This window comes from Ambystoma mexicanum, chromosome 11 (genome assembly GCF_040938575.1).
Source record: "Ambystoma mexicanum isolate Mex_15411 chromosome 11, UKY_AmexF1_1, whole genome shotgun sequence".
Classification (NCBI taxonomy): domain Eukaryota; kingdom Metazoa; phylum Chordata; class Amphibia; order Caudata; family Ambystomatidae; genus Ambystoma; species Ambystoma mexicanum.
The window spans coordinates 1211111121-1211129993 of NC_090934.1; the positions used below are offsets into that span (position 1 = coordinate 1211111121).

General features: G+C 44.9%; 1 protein-coding gene and 1 pseudogene across 1 annotated transcript in view; one reads left to right on the forward strand and one right to left on the reverse strand.

The window, feature by feature from the left end:
• LINGO1 (leucine rich repeat and Ig domain containing 1) overlaps window positions 1–18873 on the forward strand; it is a 6683609-nt gene that overhangs the window by 3814630 nt on the left and 2850106 nt on the right. The window lies entirely within an intron of this gene.
• Window positions 11274–18873, reverse strand: part of LOC138505121 (NF-kappa-B-activating protein-like) — a 128181-nt pseudogene continuing 120581 nt past the window's right edge.

An 18873-nucleotide genomic window follows, 5' to 3' on the forward strand; every position in this document is an offset into this window, starting at 1 on the left:
AGATGGCTGAATGCACTGGTGAACTGGGGTAACCGAGCCAGCCCTTTAAGATGAGATAGCAATATTTTGAGATGGATAGGGATGCAGAAGATACTCAAACATCAATAATAAAACTAACTCAGGAAGTTGGCAAATCAAATCTGTTTTATTAACAATAGTCTAAAATAGGAGTTACAACGAACATCGACGATTCTCTCGATGTTCTCACTCAGCAAGTTTCTTAAATAAAACAAATTATATAGTTAATACCTGTCATTATTGACGTCATCCTACGTGGCAAACTTCAAAAACCTATTTGGAAAAGTAATAGGCTTAAAGGGAACATCTCGGTATATGTTCCATACTTGTTGGGAAGGTGATTTGATCTCCAACATCAGATGGGCCAACTAAGCCCTCCTCTCATATATGGCACTATGAACGTCATCAAATACACAACTTCCCATTGGTTACACAAACTATAGGGCTCTCTATTACATGGCCCTCTATAATTGGTTGGCAACCTCGTACCCCACTGTACTTTTCCACATACACCAGCAGCATGCATGCTGGCCTACATGTGCTGGTGGGCTGGTCTTACCCATAGCTTCCCACCAATTAGTCTGTCATCCATCATCACCCTTGCAATCTACTCGTCAATTAAGGCTTTGAACTTGGCCTTGGAAATGTTCTTTTTCTGGAGAATACGAGGGAATATAGCATACTCTGTCTCCTGAAGTTGGCGTAGCGTGTCATGATTATCTATTTTCACTCATCCAGGTAATTGAAGACCATGTTTTAGAGTTCTGCTGCATTTAAAATACTCTTATTTAATGAACGTCTGACTTCTTCATTGTTCTCGTGCCTGTCTTCTGAACAGGAGTTTGTTCTTTTCAAACGTTTGTAACTATTGTTTGATCCTTCAGGCCTAGAGCGGCATTGACTTCTTGGTGTTGGCCCAGCCTCACCTTTCTTTGATTCACCTCTGTAATTCAATTGCTTTTCAGCTGCAACGCACTGGAAAAGCCTTTCCTTTTCTGGGTCCAGCTCTGCTAAAGTGCATTTGTGGAACTGTTCATAGTTCATTTGCTTATATATATATATATATGTTTGGTGCATTCCGATTCCGCAATCAATTCACTACATAGCTAGCCTTAAGAATACTTTGTCTGCTTGCGATTCTTTCATCTGTACACATGTAAAAGGACTTAATATCTTCATTGTTTCTGTAGCATAAACATCTGTGTCTCAAACTCAAATTGGTGCTCATCTTCAACACTTTCTCAACGTCTGTCGAATGTTTATGTTCTCTTGCTTCTGAATCTCTTCTGGGTGCATCAGCCCTGCTTCGTGTGATGTCACCAATCCTCCCTTTTGCTCATTTTCCCCCCTTCTTCTGGGATTTCATTCAGATGACCATCATAATGTCGTGTATGTAGGTATGGTTTTCTCAATGAGAACGTTGCTTTCAGGATTCTCCTTGGTATTGGTATTCTCTCTGGCACTGCACATGTCTCACACTCTGGTTCCCAGCATATAGGCAACATGGGAGTGGTGCTTGAGGTGGGGGCACTTGGCTCCTTCTCTACAGAGGTAAATGGAGTACTGTGTTTTGAGTGAGTGAATAGAGTGGGCATGTGAGTCAGCAAATGTGATATCTTAATATGCCACATGGATCAAAATTGCTCTTAGAGCTGAGGTGGCAGACATGGTCCACCACTACAACTGAATCCATTGATCTTAGCAGTGATCATAATGTTTTACTTTTCTTTTTCCCGGCTTCAGAGCTCTTGAATGCATGCATTCCTAGAGACTTTATGCACATTCTTTTTCATATTTTCTGGCTAACTGCCTGGTTATTTCCCTTGTCGTCTTTCTATCTTCTGATCTTTTGCTTTGTTCTTTCCTTTATTAGACACTCAGGTAATGCTATTTTCTTTTTCTCGTTGTTGTATTTTTGATTTTTCCTTAATTTTTCTCAGATACTACCTCTATTATTTTATCTTGTTGCTGTTGTTTTTTTTCTGCCATTGCTTTCCACCCGCCTTGTTGCATATCTCTGCATTATTCAGTTAACCTTTCTCACTTTTCCTCTCTTCTTTAATGCCAGCTTTACATACTCAGTCACCGCTCCTCACTGGTCCAAGTTGTCCGGTAACATCAATTGAAGCTTGGAAGCACTTGGTTGAATGATAATGTTTCTCACTGGGGTTGTTACATTGTTTGCCAGTAGCAAAGTGCTAGCCGTGGTTCCATAGTTCTGACCGTGGAGGTTTAAGCAGACCCCCCTTGACATGATGACACAGATAACAAAAGGTTGTGGCAGGAAAAGGAAGCCATTGTTCCGCGCATCAGCAAGTGTAATGGCTGCGCTACTGAAATACAACAAGTATGTATAGCTATTGCTCTTGTACAGTTCAATTCCAACATCCTCTGGTGTCTGTGGCTCTGTCTAAGTAATATGTGTGTTGTGATGGCCTTGGTGCATTTCTAGTTGGATGCAATTCGTGACATTGGCATTCTTTTGTGAATGAGACCAAATGAAGCAAGGGCCTACAGAGGGCTTCCATAAAATGGCCAAAATAGGGGTCAGCTGGACTGGCTTGTCCTTCCAACTGACTCCCCAGCACTGGAGGGCAACACTAACTCAAGAGCCAGTGGAGCGGTGAAAGGCGGGAGAAGTACCACTGGCTCTCTCCCCGGCTGTAAGGAAAAAAGGACACCCAAGTGGAAGAAGTATCACTGGCTCTCTCCCCAGCTGTAAGGAAAAAGGACACCCTAAAGGGAGAAGTACTGCTGTCTCTCTCCCCGGCTATAAGGAAAAAAGGACACCCAAGCGGGATAAGTACCACTGGCTCTCTCCACGGCTGTAAGGAAAAAGGACACAGAAACGGGAGAAGTACCACTGGCTCTCTCCCTGGCTGTATGGAAAACAGGACACACAAGTGGGAGAAGTACTGCTGACTCTCTCCCCAGCTGTAAGGAAAAAGGACACAGAAACAGCAGAAGTGCCATTGGCTCTCTCCCCAGCTGTAAGGAAAAAAGGACACAAGTGGAGAAGTACCACTGGCTCCCTCCCTGGCTGTAAGGAAAACAAGACCCACAAGTGGGAGAAGTGCAGCTGACTCTCTCCCTGGCTGTAAGGAAAACAGGACACACAAGTGGGAGAAGTGCTGCTGGCTCTCTCCCCGGCTGTAAGAAAAAAGGACACAGAAACGGAAGAAGAACCACTGGCTCTCTCCCTGGCTGTAAGGGAAACAGGTCACAAAAGTGGGCGAAGTTCTGCTGGCTCTCTCCCCGGCTGTAAGGAAAAAGGACACAAAAACAGGAGAAGTGCCACTGGCTCTCTCCCCACCTGTAAGGAAAAAAAGCACACACGTGCGAGAAGTACTGCTGACTCTCCCGGCTGTAAGGAAAAAAGAACACACAAGCGGAAGAATTACCGCTGGCACTCTCCCTTGCTGTAAGGAAAAAAAGAACCAAGAGTGGGAGAGGTACCGCTGGCTCTCTCCTGGGCAGTAAGGAAAAAAGGACACCCAAGCGGGAAAGTACTGCTGTCTCTCTCCCTGGCTATAAGGAAAAAAGGACACCCAAGCGGGATAAGTACCACTGGCTCTCTCCCCGGCTGTATGGAGAAAGGACACAGAAACAGGAGAAGTACCGCTGGCACTATCCCAGGATGTATGGAAAATAGGACACACAAGTGGAAGAAGTGTACATCTGGCTCTCTCCACGGCTGTAAGGAAAAAGGACACAAAAACGGAAGAAGAACCACTGGCTCTCTCCCTGGCTGTAAGGAAAACAGGACACACAAGTGGGAGAAGTTCTGCTGGCTCTCTCCCCGGCTGTAAGGAAAAAGGACACAGAAACAGGAGAAGTGTCACTGGATCTCTCCCCACCTGTAAGGAAAAAAAGGACACAAGTGGGAGAAGTACCGATGAATCTCTCCTGGCTGTAATGAAAAAAGAACACACAAGCGGAAGAATTACTGCTGGCACTCTCCCTGGCTGTAAGGAAAAAAGGAAACATGAGTGGGAGAGGTACCGCTGGCTCTCTCCTGGGCAGTAAGGAAAAAAGGACCCCCAAATGGGAGAAGTACTGCTGGCTCTCTCCTGACAGTAAGGGAAAAAGGACACCCAAGTGGCAGCAGTAGCGCTGGCTAGCTCATTGGCTGTAAGGAAAAAACAAATATAAGCAGGCGAAGTACTGAAAAGGCTGCCTGCTGGGTGTGAGCTGGGGCCCAATAATGTTACACTTTGGTGCACCCAGCCCCTTCTTTCATTTAAACCAAGGGGCTGGGCGCATCAAAGGCAAAAATGCCAGTGTGCCCCAGATCTACTTCTAGCTGCACCGACCCCTTTCGCGAGGGGGGCTCTTGATAGGGGGTGTGACGAGAGCCCTCCTCGATTTCTAATCCCAATCAAAGCACTGACAAACACCCCTGTACCCCCTAAAACTTCACCCATGCTGGGAGCAGTGAGCAAGGCTGTAAAGAACGCCTGCCTAAATGATTGGTTTCCTTGCTGTTTAACATCACACGTGATACTGGGGCCTTAGGACCTTGGAGCACATGGGGGGGGTGCCACTTGCGACCTGCCTGATTGACTCATGGCTCTCACAAGAAGGAAGGCACTGAGAACATTGGCCACTGGCATGCGCTGTGCACATTAAATGTGATCACTGTACAGGGCCTCAAATGGTGGTAGTCCAGGAACAGAGATGCCCGGAAGTCACACATGGGATAAACAGCAATCTGAGGAAACACATCACCATTAGAGGGTGGGGAAAGGCATGAGGAATTCGACCATCCACTCGCCTGGGCTTTTTTGATTTTTTAATAATGAATAGGAATGATGGGAGACCAACCTTCGAGGACTGTGTGAGGCCATTCCACACAGAGTCCATCTGCTTCCCACACAAAACGCATAGTCAAATGTACTCCAGGAAGAAACAGCCTACGAGCCCCATCTTCCCCTGTCATATTCAGCTGGAATGTAACAGCCTCGGGTACATCAAAACACCTCAAGGAGGGGGAAGGGACACCTTCCTCCACCATGGGCAGCCTAATTTAAACATCAAAGTCCCCATGGATCTGCTGTCCTTTGTCCTCCGGCTGGTGGCAGTGCATACTAATGATATTATTGAGGCAAACCTGCTGAGTTGGTTTAGTTGCTGAAGAGACAACAATAAGGCGGGACTGACACCCCTTTGGTATGCAATGTGTTAACTTGAAGCTAGTTCCCACCTCTCTGTATGAAAGGCAGTGAATGGCCTGTCTGGGTCCAGCAGTTACTGCAGTTGTCCGGAAGAGCAGACCCCTTTCAGAGGGGAGAAGTATGTGATTTGGGGGAGTCAGGAAGTCTGCTTCCAGCACACATTTCAAGGAAACCCTGCGCTTTAATCAAGAATCACAGAGGGCTGAGTTAGCCAGAGAGACACTTTGATATACAACAGACAAGAAGATGTGTGGGACTTAGGTATATGTTGTCACCGCCTTGTCTGTCCTGTTGCATAGCACTCTAGTCCTGGCCTCATGCATAACAGAAGATTGCTGGTGGTGACCTAGGATTGGTTCATTAAGGTGGGCCTAGCATGCACCAATCACTGGGTCCCATTTGACTTTAAAAGAGGGCTGAACCCCTCACTTAGCAAATCATCTGAAGACTTTAAAAGGAGAAAGAAGGAGGGCTCATTTGGACTCGAACTGAAGGTACAGTCTACCTAACATCCCACTCAAGTGAAGGAAGGCCGGAGTTCCAAGATGGAAGCAAGATCCCTCCCCTAAGCATATCCCAGGGAACATAGGGAGATACCGGACTCAGAGGAAATGCTCAGCAGCTCCAGAACCAGTGCGCAGCCAGCACACAGCGTTCCCTGCTAGGTACTGCGAGCAAGCTTCCCAGGTGGGAAGTGCCAGAGAGTCTCTGGACAAAGAACAAGGTTGTTGCCTGCAATCACTCTCCTGAGCTTTGGGCCATCCACCTTGAAAGGACATGAGCCCTGCAATGAAGCAAGGAGGAGTGCCACACAAGCATCATACAGCGTCCATCTTTTAAGGACATTTTCAAAACAGTTGAGTCCTCAAACCGCATCAGGCTGCACCGCTGCAGTCACAAGAACTGTCTGAGCCGCCTCAAATGGCATTCCAGATCCTCTAACCAGCACAGAGGCAACGGTACTTGGCCCAATCCGCCGCACTAAAGAGCCTTCAGATGTCTGTCCAGCCTCTCTTGCCAAACTGCCTGCCTCCTGGTACCCGCAGGTGTCTCCCACCACTAACTCTGTCTCAAGGGCTGCAAAGTGCCCTGGAACCACCTCGATGCTGTCAAGCACCAAGCACTTCTTCAGCACCATTTACATTGTGTTTCTGCTGCCCTGGCTCTTCTCCAAAGCCTACTATAGACAGTTACAACATTGTGCACCCTTGGTACTGAAACCGAATACCTTGAACTGTAAGACTGATTACTTTTCCAACTACCTTCCTGTTAGTATCCAGAGTGCATGTGTTTCCTTCGTGAAACTGTCTGTCCTCTGTGTTCCTTTACAGGGTGGGTTGTATTTGTAGTGTGCTAGAACTGTCTGCTGTAGTAATAATAAAGTAGATATTTTATACAACCTTGACTGGACACTCCCTTTTATCATTGGGTAATAATTGTATTTTTTTCTGTAATGCAACTAAGCAACCATCCATGACCTTGCGGAGATAAAAACTGGACAAGGAGGTCTTATAATCCACTTGTATTCCAATCTGTTCGGATCCCTTCTGGTGTTCTAGGGGTGTGGGTTGATTAATGATTTAGAAACGATATTCATCCCTGGACCACTGGTGGCCTGGAAGTTGATTTGTCACATGGCTGAGCAATGCTGATGGCAATGCAGCATGGCAAATGGACATGGCTTTCTCTACTTGGGTACTTTTCTCTTGTGAAAAGTAGGGTGGCATGGTCTTTGCGTGTTACTGAGTTGCTAGAGGCAAACATAACACCACTTCATTTCAGTGTTTGGGTTCTGGCTTCACCATGCCTCTGCATAATGTAGAAATGTTTTTAGAAGCATGGCTATTCAGAGCAGAGCCTTTCAATATGTCTCAGCTCTTTATTAATTGCTAATATTTGCAAAACCTTCCATTGCTGCACAGTTATCATTTGGAGATATGGCAACAAACCCACTATACCACTCATGCATCTGACCAAATTAAGAATAGTGATAAAAAGGTGACAAGCTCCCTACAAGTAGTTAATCAGAAAAACATTGTTTTTCCTCCAGAATTCTTCAAGAAGATGGCTATACCTGCCACAGCTTCCCATCCTGCAAAATGTCCAAAAGACCACCCTGAACTTCCTGGAGAGGACACATTTGTAGGTCAGGTTAGAAAGAGCTTCCTGCTTTTCACACCTTATGACTCACACCAGTTTCATATGGGCTCTGGTGTCAGTCATGCCAAAGTATACAGCTTTTCTGATTGGTACATTGCACCTGTGTACTGTTCTCTGATTTGAGTTACAATGTTGCACAGCATTTGCATTCTCGCTCACATAGAGCTTCCGCTGAGGGAGAAATAGGGCTGCAAGAGGTGCTCTGCTACTCCTTCCAGTTGCCTCAGAGAGTCTGAGGTGAATCTTTAAGCATGGTTGTGCCTGGAAGCAGAGCAAGTGAGGGGTGGCTCTGGGAGGCAGCAGGGTCTGGACCCTAATGGGGAGAGTGGGTTGCATTTGGGAAACTATCGTTTGTGAGCAAATGGGGAGGCAACACAGGTCCTCCAAAGCCCGAGCCCTGCATGCTCTGCAAGTCTCAGAGAAAGAATCTACCCTCTGCACGTGAGCAGACACCAACTCTGGTATGTTTTGGTCCGCATTAGCTTCATCAGGGAAGGGCAGCCTGAACTGCTAGGCTTGAACATACCTCCTTCCTTGCTCTCTGTCAAGGGTAACTTCTCTTACTATACAAGGAGGCGATGAGGCTTGGCAGTTCAGACTGCACTACACCCTTCTGGTACAGGGCAAAGCCTTTTTTGCCCATGGTTCTCCCCCTTTTGTAATGGTAGAGACATTCTAATTTATGGAATGGAAATTTGCTCAGAGGAAATCCCAGTGGTCATTACGAATCTAGAGCTTGCCACCGCTTTTTGGGGTATGCAGCACAGGTCCCAACGTATGTTAGATAGCAGAGTCCGTTTAGGCATCTGCTGTAGAACTTTGTGTGCAACTGTGGGTCAATAGAAGGAACCACACAGCAGCCGTTGTGGAGAATTGCACAGGCCAAGGATCAGAATGTACCGAAAGCAAAATTTCACACTATCAACCAACTAGAGATCAATGTAGCATTCTGGCTTTTCCAATCAACAGCCACACTGCTAGCGTGAGCGTTCCACTGTGGTCACAGAGGCCTGAATGCCTCAAACACATTACACCTAGAAAACTGGCACACACACACAGCTCAGGGTCCATTATGCACTATCAACACAAAACACTGCTGTCTTGTTTTCCCTTTCTGCCTAAATAAGCAAACCCACCCACTCTCCTGGAGACCACAAAGATGGCAGCAGTACGGGGTATAAATCATCATTGCATAGCAGAACGCGTAGGTTCCAATATCAGCAAGATGACTTAATGCAACTTTTTAACCTAGTTCTCACAGATCAGGATTCATGTGGGGTAATATATATATATATATATATGGTAGGAGGTACCAAGCACGATGCACACTCCAACCGCCCATTTTGAAGAACCAGGAACATTCACACCGAAATATGTGACGTATGATGAACAAATAAACCAGCAGAGAGCCGCAGTTGGGCTCTGTCTAGTACCTATCAGAAGAACAGCACCTGTTGAAGTACCGACACCTAAGAAAACCTGGACAGTAAGGTACCCATTGAGAAAACCATATCGACACATGAGACAGAATGATGATTGTCAGAATGTAATACGCAAAGAAGCTAGAAAGATACTGAAGCAAGACGAATGCTTACGTCATAAGAGCCTGGACTGACTCACATATAGAAGATAGGATGACCTATGAATGATGAAAAGAGACGAAACACCATGGATGAGTGACATCCTGAGCCTAAAGTAAAATAAGTGAGGTTAAGATGCCAGAAATTATGCCACATGCACAATGAAGATATTCAGTTACTTTAAATGTGTGCATATAAAAAGTAACCACAAGAAGCACAGAAATCGTGATGCTTGCTTATGTTTAGTAGTAAGATAGATTGCGGCAAGCACCACCTATACATTTATCTACTTCAAGGCGCACTCTATATAAGTATACTTCCACTATGCACAAGAGCAGAATCAATCAAATGTTACTAAAGGTCCCAAGAGGAGAGTTTTGCAGCAAACAAATCGAGAATTAAAGACGGAGAGAAACTCAGAAGAAGACAATCATGCCAGGAAGCCAAGGTCGTATCTGCTGAAATACCCCAACAGTGGATACAATTAATGAGATGAAGAACAGAGTATCCTGTTCAGAAAGGTCAAGATAAGCCACAGATGGCAGCCAACTGGCAGAAGTAAATCAAATACACGAAATTGCATGAAGAATAATACAAATTCACAGTGTTGGAATCACGTGACCAGGCAAGCTGAGGGGATGAAACTTTCACACCTACGAATGGATCTTGGCCATGCATGGATGCCTCTAACTTTCCCAGACCAAGAAGCAGACTTGAGGCCAACCACAAAGTCATAATTGACACATGACCACTGAAGTGATGATTGATTGTAGAAATGATTGTAAGGAAGCTGGTGATGCAGACAATCTCCCTGCATCTGGCCTGGCTATTCTGCACACTGCCAAGCAAGTGGAAAAGTATGAGTGAGGTTGATGCCAGCCCAGTCATAATGGACCATGTAATCTAGGGTCCTATAGTTAGTAGAACCAATGAGACATTGTACTTTTAGTGACGTTTACAGTAGCCATTTTGAAGGAAGGGCTTAGTTGCCCCACTTGAAATTGTTTATCCAATCGCCTCTCCCTGTTACCATATACAGATATAGGGCCTCATTACGAGTTTGGAGGTAGCCATGCCCTTAATAAGGGCATGGCTACCCCCAAACTCGGGTCTGGGTTCCCTGAATGGGGAAATACCGGGCATTCTGACCTTGGAGGGCCCGGTATTTCCCCTTTCAGGGAACCCGGACCCGGTACATCCCCATTCCCATTTGAGCCCCCATAGGGCTCAATGGGAATGGGGAGCACGCTAACAACAGGCCTATTAATGACGGGCCAGTTGTTAGCATGCTGGGCCGCTCGCGGGACCCGCTGAGAACATCTGGTAAAACCAGGCGTCCTTAGCGGGTCTCGCGAGCGGACCTTGTAATGAGGTGGTAGGGGGTTAACGGCGCCGGCAGCTCTACCGGCGCCGTTTACGCCCTACCTCCGGGGTCGTAATGAGACCCATAGTCCATATATTAAAGTTACCTTCCTAGAACCAATAGAGTTACATGCTAACATTTTAAGAGTTAAACGTCAATAGTGATGAGTTTTTGGAATAAATACTATGTTATTTCTGAAATTAATGGGAGTTGAAGCGAGAAGGAAGATCGAGCGATTGGTGATATTCATGAACTCGCCGTTTTTTATACTTGTGATTAAACGGACTCCCTTTTTTTTTGTGGATGCCACATTCCTGGTTTTAATGATCATGCAATAAAATCATAGTGGCATATTGTTTAGGCACATTTAAGGATGGTACTTTAATGAAAAATCTTGTTTAACCCACATGTCAAAAGTAAACATGAAGTTGGTTCTATACACTGTCCTGAGGCACATGAGACGGTGTGCATTATCAGTACATACTCTCATACTAATCAGACTTAAGGCCTTGGCAAACAGTGCCCTCATTTATAATTGACTTGTTCATGAATGTTTTCCACTTTGTTTATTATCTACTTAAAACAATGGCTCATTTTTCAAGCCACATTAAAGAAAGTCTTGTGATACATGTTTTGAAAATGACAATGACCAGCAAATGACCTCGTGATATGGACTTTGAGACTTTCCATTCTTTTAATTCATGCACAAGTAGAGAAATGACATCTTTCATTGTTTTCTTTTTAGCAAACAACAGCCTTAAATAAATAATTATTTACAATACAGCATTTTATAATTTCAAACATCTACTCATCTCATTGATTTAAATAAAATGTACTGGTGATAATGGCATGTCTCATTGTAGTGAAGAGTTGCAAACATGCAATGGGTAGGCGACTACTGAGGGAAACTTCATTGTAAAATGTCAACACCACCATTAAGTATGTCCATTGCACTTTATTTACTGACAAAATAAGAAAGGAATGTGTCAAGACTTTGCATCACAAGAATCAACAAAGCTAGTCTATGAAATTTCCACAGACCTTAAAAATTAGAATGGCAATTTTCCTGCAAAGTCACAAAGTCCAAGGTTTGTTGCAGATTCATGCTTAAGCAAGATATCAAAATAACCCCTTTTCTAAGATAATTATAAAAATGAACACTTCACAGTCCTTATTTATCATCTTTTTCCTTTGTCTTTCTGTAAACCATCTCTCTAAAACTGGAAAGGATCTTGTTTTCTCTCTTCCGTCTCTCCTCCTGGTTAAAAGATGCCAAAGCTCTTTTATCATCTGCACTATAAATCTGGTTTTCTTTACGCAGACGTACAGCCTCCATCCGTCGATGCCTGCTACCGCTCATTACATAACCAGAGCACTCAAACGATGCAATCTCTTCACTGGTTAAACCAATTTCTCCTCTGCGAGGGATGCTCTTTCCAGCCTTAACATACTCTGCCATAGCGGCACCTTCACCTGGTAACAAGACATGCCCATAGTCCAAAGGTTTATCTTCTTGAGACTGGTGCGTAACTGGAGCTTCTGGTCCTACAAAATCGTTTACTTATGTACCAATTTTTGTTCTCTCAACCCACAAATTTCCACCTTGCACTTCGTCATCTTCAGACTACTCACTGCTGGAATCACTAGACTCTTTCTTAGTCCTATTGTTTTTCCTTTTCTTGGACTTCTTTTTTCTGTGTTTTTTCTTTCTTTTCTTCGTTTTCTTTTTTTCATCTTCATCACTGGATTCATTCATTGATTCACTGTCACTGTTGTCAGAGTCCTTTTTCCACTTCTTCTTGGTAGCTTTTTTCTTTTTTTTCGTTTTCTTCCTTTTCTTTTTTCTTTCATCATCCGAGCTTGAATCTGAACTGCTGCTTTTCTTTGACTTTGCCACATCCTCTACTGGAGTATGTTCATCGGAGTCTGGGTCGGGAACCTTTGGTGAAAGACCCCAGACTTCAGGAGCTCCAAGCTCACCGATCCTTTCTCTCTCATTTAATCTCCTTGCTATGAAAGCTTGGTGCCGCTGCCGCAACAGATCCTCCTCATCCTTGTTGTAGTACTCGGGCCAATGCCCATGTTGGGGCCGACTGCCGCGTGGTCTGTGGAGTGAGGGGAGGGACTGCACAGCGCTACTCTCCCTGGAACGGGAACTTCTTGGCTTCTTGTCAGCGGGTGATTTGGGACGAGCCTGCGGGCTTAGTGTTGCAAGCTCCTCCGAGCTGCCGCTATGCCGCCGCTTTCTGCTGTTGCCACCAGCAGGGCTGGGGCTTTGGGATCACTGGACCGGTGCCATGCCCGTAGTGTCTTACGAAGCTGAGCTTCCCAATCCCCAGCATCGGACTCCCTTTGCCAAACTATTGAGTTGTCATTATTGATTTGATGCGAGAGTATTAATCTGCATCCCCATCCATCTCAAGGGTGCTGCTACTCATCTTAAAGTGCTGTTTGGGAAACCCCCAGTCCTATGGGCCGGGTCCCTATATATTCAATGAAAAATCTTTGTTAAAGGGATGTTATGGTTAAGTTGCGCTACAAAAAACCTATGAAATTCAGTAAAACATTGTTAAAAGGACGTTATGGTTACAAGTAAAATTGAAAAACCCCTGAAATTCACCAATTATGGTAAGCTAAGCAACCATAACTGGTGCCACCACTAAGCACTGCTAAGACTAACACCCAGGACATCAAAGATGACATCACAAATATCATTGATAATATGACGTCCTTTTAACAATTTTTTTTTACTGAATTTCATTGGTTTTAATAGCGCTACTTAACCATAACGTCCCTTTAACAAAGTTTTTTCAGAGAATTTCATAGGTTTTTATGAGTGCAACTTAACCATAACATCCCTTTAATAAAGTTTTTTCATTGAATTTCATGGGTTTTTACCAGTGCATGCTATTTTCCTACAACTTACTAATATCATACTTACCCAATATAGCAATATTTGTGTCCAATTTACAAAGTGTCACCTTAAAACTCTGCCATTTCCCATCTTCTAGAATCATTTTGAACACTTCTATACACCTTTTGCAACTATTTCAGCTAGTTTTGCATCCACAAACATCTGACTTCACAGCGGACCTTCCGGACAGTGCCACATGACCAGACGCTGGTGCGCGGCATGATGACGTATCCGAGAGCGCCTCCGCGCTTCACAATAAGATCTCTGCTTCACGGACAGTTCAGAACTGCATTTTTTACTGATCTAGGAACTTTCAACTTAAAAATGTCCCTTGCACAGCTCCAACACCTATTCCTACTCATTATCCAATAACAGTCTAGTACACAGTACATACTTTTAGCAAAACTGCTATTTATCTTAAAATGGCATCAGCTAATGCCATCCCTCCTCCCCAAGAGCCACCACCATTGCTGTAATCAAGGAGCATGAGAAACACTGCCTCCTACCTTAGAAATAACACATGTGCAACATTTTCCCTTGTCCACCTACCCCTCCATATTAGTGTTTGGGTCCTCTTCCCTCATTTCCCTCCCCACCTTTCGTTCTCAGATCTCCTGCCAAAAAAAAAATACATCCAAAAACAACAAAAGACATAGGGCCTCATTCCGAGTTTGGAGGTAGCCATGGCGCTATTTGCGCCATGGCTGCCTCCAAACCTGGGTCCGTGTCCGGTCTGGGTAATTGGGGACTTACCGGGACATTCCGACCTGTGCGGACCCGGTAAGTCCCCATTCAACCAACCATTCCCCATTCCCATTTGAGCCCCCATAGGGCTCAATGCGAATGGGGAAGGCGCTAATTACGGGCCCGTAAATTACAGGCATGTTATTAGCCCCCTGGTCCCTTAGCGGGACCCGCAAAGGACGAGTGGTCAGACCACACAGCCTTTGCAGGTCCCGCTAAGGGACCTCGGAATTGGGCGTTAAGGGTTTAAAGGCATCGGTCTCCTTACCGGTGACTGTTAGCCCTTACCGCCCAACTCGGAATGAGGCCCATATTCCATTAGGAACCACCTTTCACAGATAAAAATAGAACTGAAAAAACATGTATAGATTCCAACTACTTTATATTTCTCAGTAAAGTACATAGACTCAATAAGATTGTCCAACATTTCCATTTGCATTTTGTGTTATGCTAATGGGAATATTGTGGCATTCATCCTCCGTTCCAGGGACTGGAACGGTGGATACCAGCCCAACAGCCCAAGTTATCAGCCCAAGCGAAGCGAGGGTGGATAACGAGGTCTCTGGACCATTATCCCCCCATTCCACCTCCTGAAATGGGGGATGAAGGCCATTAGCACCCTAGAGTCCCAAAGCGGAACCCGAGGTGCTAAAAAAGAGGATTTTTCTTCCTACACCGGGACGCCTGCGGCATCCCGGTGTAGGAAGGAAAATCCTTTTCCAAGATGGCCATCATAGAAAGGGAAGGCAAGGGTTCCATAAAGGGCCCCTCTTTGCGAAAAAGAGGACACTATGACCATATTACTACAAGCACATTTTTCTTCCCTTTCAGATCTATCCTAATTTCGAATAACTTTACCACAAAGCCAGTCCCAGGTGGACATGGCCACTTTAATCCTATGTTTTGTCCCTTGTGGTCATGGCCAGTAGCCAGATGGTCCGATCATGACCTTATTTCATGACCCGGACAATCTGGCCACTGCCCCTGGCGACAGGCTACCGCTCAGTCACTAAAGGTATACCGCTATTTTTTTGTAGCTACATTATGACACTTGTCAAATAATAAAACACTGGCACATTTGCAAAACAATGCTTGTAGGTCCTTGCCAATGCTCCTTACGCAAGTTTGCTGGAAATCCACCCATGTTTTATTTTTTCAAAAGTGTCAAATGTATGCACATACAATCGTCATAACCTAGCCCCCACTTGACAAAATCAATTCAGACTTTACGAAAACATCTAAATCTAGATCTATAATCTTTTTGCAAACCTTTGTGTAGATTTGTCAAATGGCACCACATGTATAAGCCTTTACAATATTTTGGGACCACCATTCTAATTTTACTCCTTCTTGACAGAATCCCACCAAAAGTCGCAAAAACATGTATAGCTTGATCTATTATCAGTTTGCCAAACAAAGTGTAGATTCGTCAAATGGCACCTCATTTATAAACCTTTACTTTATTTTGGGACCCCCCCTCTAATTTTGCCCCCTCTTCACAAAATCCCACCAAACTTCAGAAAAACATTCATATTTAAATCTATTATCAGATTCCCAAATTAAGTGTAAATTCGTCAAATGGCACCTAATGTATAAGCCTTTACATTATTTTGGGACCCTCCTATAATTTTGCCCCCTCATGACAGAATCCCACCAAACTATGCATACTCACTCAGAATCAGGTCAGAAATATACATGCAAAATTTCATGCAGTTCCATTAAGTGGTGCCAAAGTTATAAGCCATCCAAGAACAGCATTTCACCAACCCTGTAATGCTGAGGTGTCCGCCAACTTCCAGAACTGTTCGCGAACATCCGAACTGTTCACGGACTTTTGTGGCAAAAAAAACACCTTTTTTTTGCTTCTTGCAGTCAACTTATCAAATAATCTCTGGGGAGGTGAGGGGTGATGAGTCATCCAATCCTCATCACCCCTCACCTCCCCAGAGATTATTTGATATGTTTGACATGTGCAATCTTGTGTTTTTTAATATGTTTTTATCATGATGTCCGCGGACACCGACCGCTGTCCGTGAATCCAAGATGGCAGGCATTTCCAAATATCTGATGCGCTTCACACTCTTCACCATCCAATCAGCAAACATGTTGCATGTCTGTGGACATGACACAAGCCGATTAAACAATCGGTGTCCTGTCCGCTGAGAGAACATGGAAGTGTGTCCGCGCAGCGGACATAGATATCACTAATTTTTTGTGACCTACTTTTAGGTCATTTTTTAAAAAGCTACTGGACGGATTTTCAACAAATTTACAAAAGCACGCTTTCAGGACCAAGCCGCTGCTCCTGCCACAAATTTGGTGAAAATCCGTCGAGCGGTTTGGGCTGTAGACGTAAGCAAAGTTTTTCCCCATTCAGTCTATGGGGAAAAAAAGTAAATTTTGGGACCCCCCTATAATTTTGCACCCTCTTGGACCAAACCTCACCAAACTTTTCACAAAAAAAAAATCAGAGTAGGCCATACACTTTTTTTGCAAAGTTTGTTGAGGATTCGTCCAGAGAGAGCGAAGTTATAAGCTGCCCAATAAGTGCTCTTCCTATGGGATTAGCAACTTAACAATAACTACGCAGCCACTACCGTTTCTGTGTAATATATATATATATATATATAGTTATGGTTACGTTGCTCAACCCACAGGAAGAGCACTTTTTGGGGGGCTTATAAACTTTGCCGCCCGCCCCCGGATGAATCCTTGGTGAGCTTGTGTGGAGGGGGGGCAAAGTTATAGTGGGGTCCCAAAATGAGTGGTTTTTCAGATAGTTTCATGGAAAAAATATTTTGGTCATGCCTACAGCCCAAACCTCTACACAAAAGTGTGATTTTGTAAATTTGGTGTAAATCCGTCCAGTATTTTTTTTTAAACAGCCAAAAAGTAGGTACCCAGAATTAGTGATATCTGGGTTCGGTCCGCTGACTTACTTCTCTGTACAGTCCGCGCACAGGCCTCCAATTGGTCCAGATGCCAGCGTGATGTTCGCGGACATCGGACTCACCTGCTGATTGGATAGTGAAAAGTGCGAGGTGCGTCATATTTGTTAGAAACGCCCGCCATGTTGGATTTACAGACAACACTTGTTGTCCACGAACATCGAGGTAAAAACATATTAAAAAACACAACATTGCACCTGTCAAACTAATGAAACAATCTCTGGGGAGGTGAAGGGTGATGAGGATGGGATGGGATATGGCCGTATAAAACCAAAAACTCCTATTTGAAACCTAACATTTGAAGAAGGAAAGGCACCTTCACAAAAGAACCCCATCAGCAGCAGCAGGGTAATCTGTTTAAAGTACTAAATGAAGCGCAGTGATCTACCCATTCTACCACCCTGCAATTACTTGATAATCATGTACTCTGATTTAATTATTGGGGCATGCAGCATGGCTGAACCCTATGTTTGAATGGGAAGAAATATTTTGCTTGTGGCTACAGCCTGAAGTGCTGTACTGAATCCAAATGTCAGCACAAAAAATAGTGATATACGTTTGGTGCATTTACAATGGGCCTGGCCCTCGGCAAGGACGAATGCCTACTCTGAGTTACGTATTGGGGCATCCTGCATGGCTGAATTTCTAGTTGAAATAGGAAAAAAGATTCTGATTGCGGCTGCAGTCCGGATTGCTGGATGGGATTACAGCAAACTTACGAGAGGAGCATCAGTAAGGACCTAAACTGAGTGACTGTAGTACGCCACTGATTGACTTCCTGGGACTCAGGTTTGTCTCTCTGATTCGTTGGACTTCTCTTTCCAGCTTTAACAGCACCGCAGTGGATCGTCATTCTGTTGTGCTGGTCAGCTCTTTGCTCCAGCTTCGTGTTTAGGTTCGCTACAGCTAGACCCACAGAGAACTAAATGTTTGCCTCACTGGTGTCCTCCGTTCTTCGGAGACTCTGGTCTGCCGACAGCATTTGAAACTCCTGCTGGTTTCCACGTATGTTGCCTCTCCCGGCTGGGCTTGACATGTTTGTTTGTCCCTCGTCTCGTCTTACTCAATGTTACCATTCCTGTCCTGGCAGATTGTCAAAGTCCTTTGTTTCTGTTGACAACCTGATCTTCATGCCTCTTCAGGGTCACCATGTACAGGTACTAGCACAGTCAGTGATCTTCAGGTCTTTGGTGCTCTTCTTCGTCCTAGTATTTTTTGCTTTTGCTATATTCCATGTGTTACAAAGGTTTATGTTGGTAATGGACCAAAATGTCGCCCTCAGAAATCCAACTCCCTAAATTCCGACTATTTTGTTTTTTTGACCCCCCTTACACCACCTATATAGGTGTGGGTATGGGATATAGTAGTATGGGAGGTGTGGGGGTCTTCACCCACATATGTATGTAAGGGGGGTTTAAAAAAACATTTAAAAACAAGTCCGCATTTTTCAGCTGTCGGAATGGTGGTGGTCATAGTAATCACATAGATCCGTTAAAGGGGGTAATTCATAGAAGTCAGTGCACAAGTGGTGCACGCGGCTGGCGCACAGTGTGCACGTGCAACTTTCTGCGCCAGCCGAGTGCGCTAATATTAATTTCCGCTCACAGTGCATTCATGGATTTTATCATCCAAAACCTGCTGTGGCGCAGAGTGGCGCAGCAACCCTGCAGCAGCGCCAGTTACACCCTAACCCCTCCCCATGCACCTTGTACAGCGCACAAATCCCGTACATGGCGCACAGGCTCACAACCACAAAAACGCCTGTAAAACTCCCCGCGCACCCCTCCGAATACACGTACCCCACTGCGCGGGTAGTCTCACACGCGATTGGGCCTGTGCGAGCGGGGTACATGGATTACTGGGGTGCGTGGGAAGTTTCACACGCGATTGGCCCTGTGCGTGTGGGGTACGTGGATTTGGGGGGTGCGCGGGAAGTTTCACACATGGCAGGCCCTGTGCGTGCGGGCTATGT